This window comes from Papaver somniferum, chromosome 2, assembly GCF_003573695.1.
Source record: "Papaver somniferum cultivar HN1 chromosome 2, ASM357369v1, whole genome shotgun sequence".
In the NCBI taxonomy this organism is placed as follows: Eukaryota; Viridiplantae; Streptophyta; class Magnoliopsida; order Ranunculales; family Papaveraceae; genus Papaver; species Papaver somniferum.
The window spans coordinates 5,825,214-5,836,932 of record NC_039359.1 but is presented as its reverse complement, the minus strand read 5'-3'; the positions used below and the strand labels follow the sequence as shown (position 1 = coordinate 5,836,932).

The window sequence follows — 11,719 nt, the reverse complement described above, 5'->3', positions numbered from 1 at the left end:
AACGGGATATAGTTATTCTGGTTCAGGTTTAGCAACATTTGCTAATATTTTTGCAACAAAAAAAAGGTCAAGTCTTCGTTGACCTAGTCAAAATTGATTTCCCCCCAATTTATCATGCAATACCCCAGTTCCCTGCAAAATCCTGACTCATTTTATATCCAGCAATTCAATCTGATAGTTCTCATACTCCATATTCAAAAAGACATTCCCACAGGTTTAAACCTCAAAGACATTCTACAAAGAAAGGGAACCAAATACAATAAAAAGCAGGGAACTCATGACATCAAAGACATGTTACAGGTTGCATTAAGAAAATCAAGAGTCGAATCTTACAGTTGAAAGATTGCATATGTAAATATGTTCTTGTTTCTTACATTGTGTTGGGGCAACTATGTTTGTTTTAGCTTCTAAGGATTGCATATAGAAACAGAATGTTACAATCTCTTACAGTGAGTGATCAGAATGCAGCAAATTATTCTGGCTTTGAGAGGATGATCATACGACGAGGCCGAATTCTCATCTTGACCAAGATGATGAAGAACCTGTCACAAATACATATAGTTAGGGATAACAAATAAAGAAAGAATACTTTAGAATTCAAGGTATATACTCTATTGCCAATGATTTTCTTATACCGGAATGATACTAGAGACCAGCTGAGACCAATGAGAGTCAAGTAAGTCTTGGGATTTCTGATGAGTTTTCGCTATACCATGATCAAAATGACCCTAGTCATAACACTAGCAGGTGGCACAGTAGTGGCTTTGGATTCATCATAAGAAGCTTCAGGGTGAAGCTCAGTAGTTCATTTAGAACTAAGCTTAGTCAAATTTGGTGTTTCTCGTTCACCACCATTTATGGCATGTATGATTGCAGAACTGAACCGATCATCTCGGCGAAATTCTTCAAACTCTGAAATTTATTACAAGTATCTCAATTTAGATTTCACAATGCATTTTTGACACACATAATCTAACAATCAGTAACTATAAAAGCAAACAGAACAGATTCATTCTAAAACAATAAATGGACATAAATCATGCAAGATTTTATTCTAATTTTCAGCTAAGCATATACTTTTTTCAGTTCTGCAAAATCCATCCAACTGAAACTTGTGAGGAAACTGAGTATAAACCCTTAAAGAAACTTAAGTGTTTGCAATTTAATCACTGCAATTACAATATACATTACCTGGAATAGGATAAATGTAGAAGATGAAGAACCACAGCTTGAACCAAACCAAATTATCATAGGGCTTTACCAGCGAAGTCCCTTAACAATTTTTGCGTCTCCCATCTTTTCGGTGTCTTCTTTAACTGACGGTGAAAAGATTTCAAGTAAAATCAGACATATTCATTTTGGTAAGTGAAACAAAGCCAATGATATACCTAACTTGGTAAACACTAAATTTTTCGAGAGTGAATATGTCTAATGTTTTACGAAAACATGTCAGCGCCGACATAATAAGCATGCAAGGAACAAAAACGAGAAGCAGCTTCATAGTATAAGCAAAATATTAACAAGATACTTCATTCATAAACCTATTTAAGTAAATGCAGTGATAAAAGAGATGTATATGTGTTATCTTCCTAGTGTATGAAGAAGAATACGTATTCTACAAGTTTCAAATAGTCATCTTAGTCTCACATTTATCTACCGATGTTGACCTGTGCCTTGTGCAATGAATGCCATACTTGGTCAGTACTGCAAATGTGTCTGCTTCATCCATTGTGAATGTGGTCTGTGCCTTTCGACTCTGTAAGTTGCTCATTCTGCAAGCCTCAAACAGTGGCTAATGGATGTGCTTAGCACTGACAAAGATAAGAACTTTGAACTGTTTTGTAACTTCGTAAAGATGTGAGGTTGCGGAAGACTTTCTCTTGCTCCATAAGTTGATCGTTGATTTATTCTCCCCAGAATGACATGTTGATCATCCCAAAAGGAGGACCGCATTATGTTCTAGACTTCTGCCCGTCTCCTTATATTTGACTCTGTGTGCGGCTCCGTCGCAGTGCAAACTTCATTGGTGTGTGGAATTTTAGATGCTTGGTGTGTTTTGAATTTCAGTTATCTCCTTAATTTTCATCTTCTCAGCTTTCACCGAGGGAGACCTTCGGGAAAATTAAAAAAACTCATCCCCACGAACTTCCAACAAAACTACATCTTTTCCTGAAACATAACAATTAAGAATAATCATCTTTAACAATGAATTTAAAATTTTAAAAGCCAGCAAAACATAAACAACACTTTCATATGAACACCAAATTAATCCTAACCCTAGATATCAAACGCGAAATTAAACATAACAATCGAATTTCAACAATACAACAAAAACCCCTAAATACCTAGTAGAAAACTAAAATTACCTAAATCATAACCCTAAATTGCTGGGGGGGAAAATCAAAATATCCTAAATTATGAATCCAAATATTACTGACATAAAATAAAACCATGAACATATTTGAAGTTAAATAATATGCAAAAATATGAAACTTGAATCATAAAGAAACTAAATTAAAGAACGAGATCTAAAAAAATGATTTTTTTTCTAAGATAAGATCGAACAAGATAGCTGACCTTCACAAATTTAATATTATAGGTTTTAAGTTCATCATTAGAAGAATAATCAGATATTGACAGAAGAAAGGAAGAAGAAAAAGTAAAAGATTTTTCTGGGTCGGAGTTTCTTTTTTCTGCGAGTTTTTCTCTCGGGGAGAAAGGAAGAAGATAAGGGAAGAAGAAAGAGGTAGAAGAGAGAAACTTATCTCTTCGATAGAAATAAGTAGTAGAAATGGTCAAAGGGGTCAACGGGGTGGAAGCATATCAATAAACTAAAGGATATCAAAAATATGGGCGGAAAAAGAGTTCCAAAGTGTTACCTGGAAGCATGTGAATCGCATGCTTATGATATCTGCAGTTGCTAATCGCAACAGAACATGGGCAGTCGCGAGTTTCGCAGAAGAAAAAAGTTGTTGCTAACATTTGACAACTGCTTCTTTTTGTTGCGAATTAGCAACATCCCTAGAGATGTTGCTAATCTGGGTTGCTAAATCCAGAATTTGGTGTAGTGCAGTGAGTTGTGTATTTTTTTCACAGAATCATTTAAATCACTCCCAGACGATAGTCAGAATCTCTTTGTTCGACTTTTTACTTGAAAATGTTGCATTCTTTCCATTACGGTTGCATTCTTTTCATTCTGGTTTGATTTTAGTTTCCTTATCTTGAGTCTTGGCCTACAAATATGCAGTTTGATTAAAAAAATTGTGGTAGTGTTGATGGTGGAGGTGCAGGTTTTGGAGTAGGATGAGGAGGCAGTGGTGGATCAGGTTTGGAGGATGATTTGGATTTGGAGTTAGTGGTGGTGTTTTGGTATGAAGCTGAGAAGTTTGGTATGGATGTTGGAGCTGTACTGAACACTGTAAGTTGGATCTACTTTACATTCTGCTTGTCTTAGCTTCTTTTTTTTTTTCTTTTTTTTTTATATGTTGGTAGTCATGATCTTGATAGAGCATGTGTGAATAATCGTAAGTTGATACTGGTTCTTCAGGTCGACGATTTATTGGTTTCAAATGGTATTTTGTTGGTTTTTGTCTGGTACTAATTTTTCAGTTGGAAAGTTCTTTCATATGTTAGACATTGACAAACACATATTAGGAATTTTTTGAATAGTTTTACCGTAGTCGTTCATTTCCTGCAACTGAGTACTCATTTGCTTTACACATTGACTTGAGATCAGTTTAGGCGAGAGCTAGATAGTACCGGTCCCTTTGGGAAATCATTCACCATCAGCAAATTCCGTCATGGAAGGAAATCAAGGTAGTGAAAAAGACCAAAAAAGAGCTTGATTCACTTTGTTAGCGAAAGAGACGTTTTTAGATTCCTTTCAGTGCTACATTAGAATCTAAATCTAATTTACTTAGTTAGACCATAAAATACATTTATTGTTGTTTGACTTGGAGGCTTGAACACTGAGGTGGGTAGTAACATGGAAAAGTCTTTCGAGATCAATATTACCAAATTCTTTCTAAAATAAAAGTCCATTTAGTTTACTAGGAAATATATCTCGATGCACATCGTGTTTTAAATATGTTAGCCAGCTATAATCTCACTTCTATGTACTCTTAGAAGAATAGTTTATGATTTCTATAATCATATCCTTGCTTATTAGTTTGCAGCCATGTGTACTCTACATGACAGTTTGCACGTTTAACTAGCATTGGTAGAGTATGGATGTGTAACTAGTAGTTACACATGCTAATTAAACGTGTAATTTCTAGGTACAAAATCTAAATGGATGTGTATCTACTAGTTACACATTCTAATTAGATGTGTAACTTATAGTTACACATGCTAATTTGATGGGATATGCGTATGCAGTTCCTAGAGGCATACATGCTGATCTAATTGAAACTCGTTTGCTGATCAACTGGTTTTGTGTTGTTTTGTGAAGGGAAATACATTAGGAATTTGGTTGAAGATGGATTCATCAGCTGCAAACCAACCCAGATTCACTCTCGATCTCATGCACGAAGAATGACAAAATCCATGTGTTAGTTTAGGCCTTCATAAGAACAATTGGATTGGCTGCAAAAATGTCTGAGAACCTTTCGGACTATTGGTAAATCGCTTACTCTTAATCTTTTCTAGTATGTATCTCAATATGCATTTCTATGTAAGTAATTTCTAAATAATTATAACCTTTTCTAGATCAGTTGATGTCTATGCAGGTCTCAATGTGGTTTTCGCGCACTGACAGGGCACTCTAGCAGTTTATGCTTGGATAGATAAGGATGTTGGATACTGTCAAGGTGAGCAGTGATGATCCTTTTCTCATGGATGATATCGTTGACTATATCAAGTACTTACAGCTTCAGATTAAGGTACTTGTCCCTTTTATATTCATGTGTTTCATTTAGACATGGATAAATTGTGCAAAAATGACGCAATAATAGCATCTGGAAGTACTAGGCAAAGTTTTTAAATTTTGCTAGTGAATTTCCTTTTAGATTGATAGATGTAATAGCAGTCTAGTGAATTTTGCATGTGTAACTAACTGATATACATCCCATATGCATATAAACTGCTGAGTGCACATCTCATATTTCTGTTTCACCAAGTCTAGACACTGCTTGTATTTAGACTTAAAAATGATTTTTCACATTTTTGTACAAGTTATCCTGCTCATTTTTTTTAATTTACTTTTCCTTGTATTGGACTAGACTATTTTTTCTTTTAGTTTCATTTGGTTAGATGCTTCCTAGTAGACCTTTTATATGTTTCCTAGTAGACCTTTTGATATACGTAAGTAATGTGGATGTAAAATTCCTAGTTACACATGTGTAACTCCTAGTTACACTAGTCAGATGTATGTGTAGCTTCTAATTACACTGAATAGATGCATGTAACTCCTAATTACACATGCTAAGATAAGTTATTAAGTGTTTTTCCGTCATTTCTGTTATTCGCTTTGCAATTTGTTCTATAATTCTGTTTTTTCCTTTCTGTTCATCCAACCTAATCTCATGGATGTTTATTTTGTTGTAGATATGCAAGCATTTTGGTATCGGAGAAGACAAAAAGAGAGCGGAAAATGATTTCACATTTTTAACTCGTTTATTGTGTTCAATAATAACCAATTACTATGATTGATAAACGGAGAAATTATTGTAAATGAACATTAAATTAGTACATGTATTTTATGTATGTGTATTTTTGATGTGTAACTGCTGAGTACACATCCGTATGCATGTGTAACTTCTCATTACACATGTCATATGGATGTGTAACCTTTGGATACAGATATTATATGGATATGTAACTTCTAGATGCACATATCGTACGCATGTGTAACTTCTGCTTACACATGTGTAACTACCGAGTACACATCTATATACAAGTGTAACTTTGCATTACACATGTCATATGCATGTGTAACTTCTGGATACATATGACATATGCATGTGTAAGTTCTGTGAACACATCCATATGTTGGTGGTGGTGGCGGTGGTGGGTGGCGGCAGCGGTTGTCAGTGGCGGGGGGGCACCGTTGGTGGTCGGAGGTAGTTGACAGTGGTGGTGGTCGGAGGTGGTTGGTGGCATTGGCGGTCAGCGGTGGTGGTCGGAGGTGGTTGGCGGTGGCTGTGGTGGTCGGAGGTGGTGGGAACATCATTACACTATATTTTAATAATTTTGGGCCTAGATTTAAATTTTATTTAATTATGGGCTTGATAATATGATAAGGGTATCAACCTCTTTTAATATTTCGGGGCCTAGATTTAAACTTCTTTTAGTTAAGGGCTTGATATTATGAGTAACCCATGGGTGGGGCTTTAGCCTAAGTTTTCCCAGCTGAATTTTTAATTAAGGGCTTGATATAACTAAATTTTATTTAATTAGGGACTTGATATAACTAAATTTTTAATTGAATTTGAATTGTTAGTCTTCTGACAATTACCTCATTTCTTGTCCAAAAAATGTTGGGAATTGAAAGGAACGGAAGGGTAAAGAAAGGTCTCTCTGAAAATGTTTTTATCCGGGAAATTTTCTTCAGACGGAATAAGTTTCTGGTCTAGTTTTGGAAGGATTACATTCTTGAGACAACTAACACTACATAGTTGTTTTCATCCAGGAAATCATCAGCTTCTGCTATCAGTCCTATGGAGAAAAGAGCATTTTGAACATCAAATGACATGTAACGTCCTCAAGTTTATTTATACCTCCAAAAAAAGAATTCTCCTTAAGGTTTCTAATCTTATGATTCAGCCTTCCTATTTTTATCTCTTTCTATAATTCAGCTGTGAGTCAGGTCATTTTTGTTGTTGTTGCACACTTGGCTTTTGTCGAGACAGGCATTACGGATGCCTATAAATCAGTTGTTAGGCAGCTGTTTTTTTTTCTTTCCTTTTCGCATGGTTGTATTTTGTTATGCGGGACAGGCATCATGGATGCCTTTGATTGCAAGTAAGTTTATGAGAGATCTCCCAGACTTGTTAATGTTTAAGAGATTTTATCATTTTTAACTGAAAACCTCGTCTAGAAAATGAGATAGTAATTGATATCATAAACTTAATTTGTTACTTTTGTTCTTCAAGTGATATTTTAGGTTAGAAAATTGTTTTTTATTGCAGTAATTTGTTCATCATGATATCATTTCATTTAACATGACATCTTTTTTATGCTTTCGACTAGTCGGCATGCTTGTTGGATAAATACCATGACGACTTTTTTATGTTGTTCTACATAATTGAAACAACAAACAACAATTACCAGAGTCATAATTATCTTCATGCTTAAATCATGACGACTAGTGATATAGTATGAACAATCATCATGGTTGGAAAAGTTAAACCATGACGACTAATAATTGCTAGAACCCAAGTTCTCCTATGGACAAATTTGTTACTAACCGTCATGGTTTTGTAAAAATAACATGACTATTAATAACGACTATAGTTGCCAAAAACCAGTATTTTTTATCTCTAAATTCGGTTTTACTCGTCAAGGGCTTGAAAATATATAATAACAATCATTTTCCATGAAACAGAGTCGTCATTATTTTAGATTGTCGAGCATGACGACTAAAAACTACCAAAAACAAGATTTTTCAGTGTCCAAATTTACTTTTATTCGTCATGTTTTTGAAAAAATAACATGGCGATTTTACCCAAAAGATAAACAGTCATCGTTGTTTTGCATTCTCGAGCATGACGGCTTATTGCAATGGTTAGTCGGCACGGTTATAATAAATAAACCATGCCAATATTTGATGTCGCTATTAAAAATCTTCATTTTGTTTTAATACGATCATGCCGACTTTGGTCGGCACATTTTGTTCCAGTCGAGCATGACGATTTTTCATGGACTAAATTCTGAAAGCCGGAATTATTTCTGTCATTTGAATAATTAAACCAACAAAACCTTATGCAATTTCATTTTGAGAAGTGTTTGGTTAGAGTAATTCATTTTCGTAACAAAATTCTCAAAAGCTAAAAAAAATTGCAAATTATTTTTCCAGCCAAAATGTTTACTTAACTAATTTAATCTAACAGTATTTTACTTAATAAATTCAATAGATTGTCGTTAATTAATTGAGGTCAAATTTGCCATTATGAGAGATATATGGCTTAGGTGTTTCGGATTCTAATTCATAATGACCATATCTTTTTTATTGCCTCCTCCCGAATTAGTTTTGGTATACTCCAATGAGGCTAGTTAAATAAATCGGAAGGGCTCAATTTCTTTTTCTTTTCTGAATGTTAGCAAACTATTTTATCTATCTGCTTTTACTGTGATGTAATGTCCTAAAATTAATTGAATATCTGAAAATTTTGAATTGAGATTATTTGTATTAATGAAATTAGTGTTTTATAGTAAATCATATATGTATCGCATTGTAGCTTGCAATTGATGATGATTTCATATAAAATCGATGAATGGGTAGTCATTGATGATGTAGATTTTAGTTTTGTGAATTTGATTTCATCAATTTAAATCTTTAGGGTTTCAGACCTCTTCTTAAATGTTATAAATTACAAGGTTATGTTGATGGAAGCTTACCCAAGCCCCACAAACCTTACCTAATTAAGAAGAAATCAATCTGAAATTCACCAAATATGAAGAACAAGATCAGATTCTCTAAGGATGGCTATTATCCTTGTTAACAAAAAGTGTTATGAGCTGTGTTGTTGGTTTGTTGACATCACAAGAAGTATGGAAGGCTCTTGTGAGACAAGATTCGAACCACATAGAAGGGCTCATAAAATCCAATTTCGAAAGGAACTACAAAACATTAGCAAAGGTAACAAACCATGCAGGATTATTTTCAAAAGCTAAAACTGATTTTGATGCACTTTCATCTTCAGGAAATCCCATATCAGGAGATGATGTGCAACAAGAAATTCCAAATGGATTAAATAATTATATGATTCCTGAAAATGAGAGGGTACCAAGTACGCCACCATCTTTTTTATTGAGCAACCTATATGGACAAAACCTAATACAATCACAAGTAGATTAAAGCAGAGACCCTTAAAGAAGATTTTATATATTGTTTTTACCTTTCTCTTACATAATCAATATGTATAGAATAAAGGTTCGTGTACCTGATTGTGTAGAAGAATCAATATCTAAGATAATCTCGTCGTATCCGAATTAATAGAATCCGAATTCTAATAAGTATGAAACTTGCAATCTATATTTCAAGATATGAATTCAACAAGAACGAGTCTTGTATCTTATCCCAAATAATAAGGACTTAAACTACCTAGATTGATTACGTACTAATTGTGATATTCCGATTATAAATATAAACAATATAATGCGGAAAAAGATAAACATAAGACACCACAAATTTTGTCAACGAGGAAAACTTCACCTGCAGGAAAACCTCGGGACATTTTCCATCTTTGAACACCGCATTGAATTAACCTATCAGACTTGGGCCTGGAATATATTTAATACCGAATTAACCCTCCAATCAATTCAGCTTCAGTCATGCTCCTTATGTCCCTTGATCCTCGCAATATTCTACGCAATTGATTCCCTTAGTTGACGTCCTTCATATCCAAAGAGTTGCTCCAACCTTAGTGAATACTCTTTATACCTATATGCCTCTAACAGACAAGCATATTTGATTTCATTTTTGATACTTTTCGATATAGGTTTGGAAATCTATTTGCAGTAGACAAAGTCAAATAAACTTAGAGAATCCGGAACATTTATACTCGGTTACCTGAGAAGCCTGGATTACTAACCACCTTTCAAGAACAATCCAAATAAATCAAAGAAGAGTTTAGATATATATCTTGAGAAATCAAAAATTCTGAGACGAACTTTTTCAGTTCACGTATAGATTTGCAAACTTAAGACTTTTACCGGTTTCGGAGTTCACAGAACTTTTTCAGTTCACGTATTGGTTTGGTACTAAACTGGTTCTAGAACATAGAACCGTATTAGCTCGCATGCCAGTTTGATTAACTTAACCATGTTCCCTCACCAAATTTCCAAAATGGTTGCATACAAATATGCATACCTCACGAAACAAATAGATTTTACCTTCATGTACATACAAATATGCATATCACACAAATCTGAAAGTCAATATATAGCTACTCCGCTACGTGTACAAGCACATGTAATACGGCTTCAGACATATATCATTTTTCTCAGTTTGTAAGACTGATAACACTGTCTTGTATTCCGAATATAGTAGTTCTATAGTTCTCTAAATCAATTTGAAACATTCCTGAATAACATCAATGACACATACCACTGTTCCGGGATATTTTCGAATGATAGACTTGAATCATTATTTGGTTCTGAACAAAAAATTATTCTCCGCTGAAATTTGATCAAGTATGAACAAATGTTCATCAAGCTTAATTATTAGATTTCGAGAAATTCGTAAATTAAATAATTAATACTCGACTCGAAATTCTTGTCTATGCAAGCTAGTCTAATTATTTATGCCACAATTGTCTCAAGGATAGAAAAGTGAATATAACTTGAGAAATATGTGGTTCAGTCTCCACTTACCTTTTGTGATGAAGTTCTCCAAAAGCTTCGGTTGATCTTCGCCTTCAAACGGTAGAACGCATGTTTGTTTATCAACTAACTCTATCATAGACCGAGACTTAACTAATTGTAGACTATAAATCAAGATATAATTTTGACAACAAAATTTGACAACAATCTTGATATAGCAGCACTTGTGAGTTCGACCGAGCAATGCTCTAATAATCTCCCCCTTTGTCAATTTTGGCGACAAAACTATTTAATACATATGGATAACAAAAATAAAGTTGGAAAAAACTCCTCGATCCATCATGCCTTGATTTCCTTGGTTTCTTCAACTTTCCTTGAACTCTTCGTTGTTCCAAGTCGCAATGATTCTGAATGTGTTCAACTCAGCATCGCTGTTGCTGAGAACCGATTCCATAACGATAAAAACTTTGAAAATAAATATTCTCAATTGTTGTTATACAGAAACATAGTATTATTATCTTCTCTCCAAAGTTCAATTGTATCTCAACTCTGAAGTAATACTATGTTTTTTTTGCTCTTACTCAATACATACATCTTTTGTATAATAGGTAAACCCGTTGCTTAAATGATTCACCCCCCGTACATAATGATCCGTAAACCATATGTATGTAGTATGAAACTACTAAATAATTCTCCCCCTTTTTTCAATAAAATTAACAAAGGTACGAAAATTGCAGGATCATAATGAATACAACCAAAAGATATCTCCAAGCTTTATGGAAGATGGAGATACTACATAATAACATAGTTAAAATGCTAGGAGATGTCTCCAAGCTTTATGGAAGATGGAGATACTCCTTATATCAACTTATTTAGATGATATCACATAGTAATAAATACTTAGCACTCAATGATCATCCTAGGAGATTAAAAATATATAAGAATTCCCTTTAAAATTCCATAGCCACACTCCCCACAAAGATATAGCAATTAAGCACAAGTTCATTTAAGAACTCTCCCCCATAAAATGTCATTCCCACGAGAACAACATGATGATAGACACATTTTTGTGTCTGAATTGTCCTCAGTGTCTCTATTGTTAGTGCTTGATTTTGTACTTATTATGGTGTTTTTATGTTTGTGTAGGTGTTTTTGGAGAAATACACTTGTGTGGAAAAAGTTGCTCGAATAGTGATGCTTGCAACTCTCTGAGAAAATTAATAAAGGCACCTGCACT

General features: G+C 34.1%; 1 long non-coding RNA gene across 1 annotated transcript; it reads right to left on the bottom strand.

Moving 5' to 3' along the window:
- Positions 1–271: 271 nt before the first annotated feature.
- LOC113352934 lies at positions 272–2,726 on the bottom strand. Its single transcript, XR_003360995.1, has 5 exons — positions 2,578–2,726; positions 1,648–2,169; positions 1,192–1,316; positions 636–912; positions 272–542 (listed from the first exon to the last, which is right to left on the bottom strand). It is a non-coding gene; the product is annotated as an uncharacterized LOC113352934 (long non-coding RNA).
- Between the last annotated feature and the right edge of the window lie 8,993 nt (positions 2,727–11,719).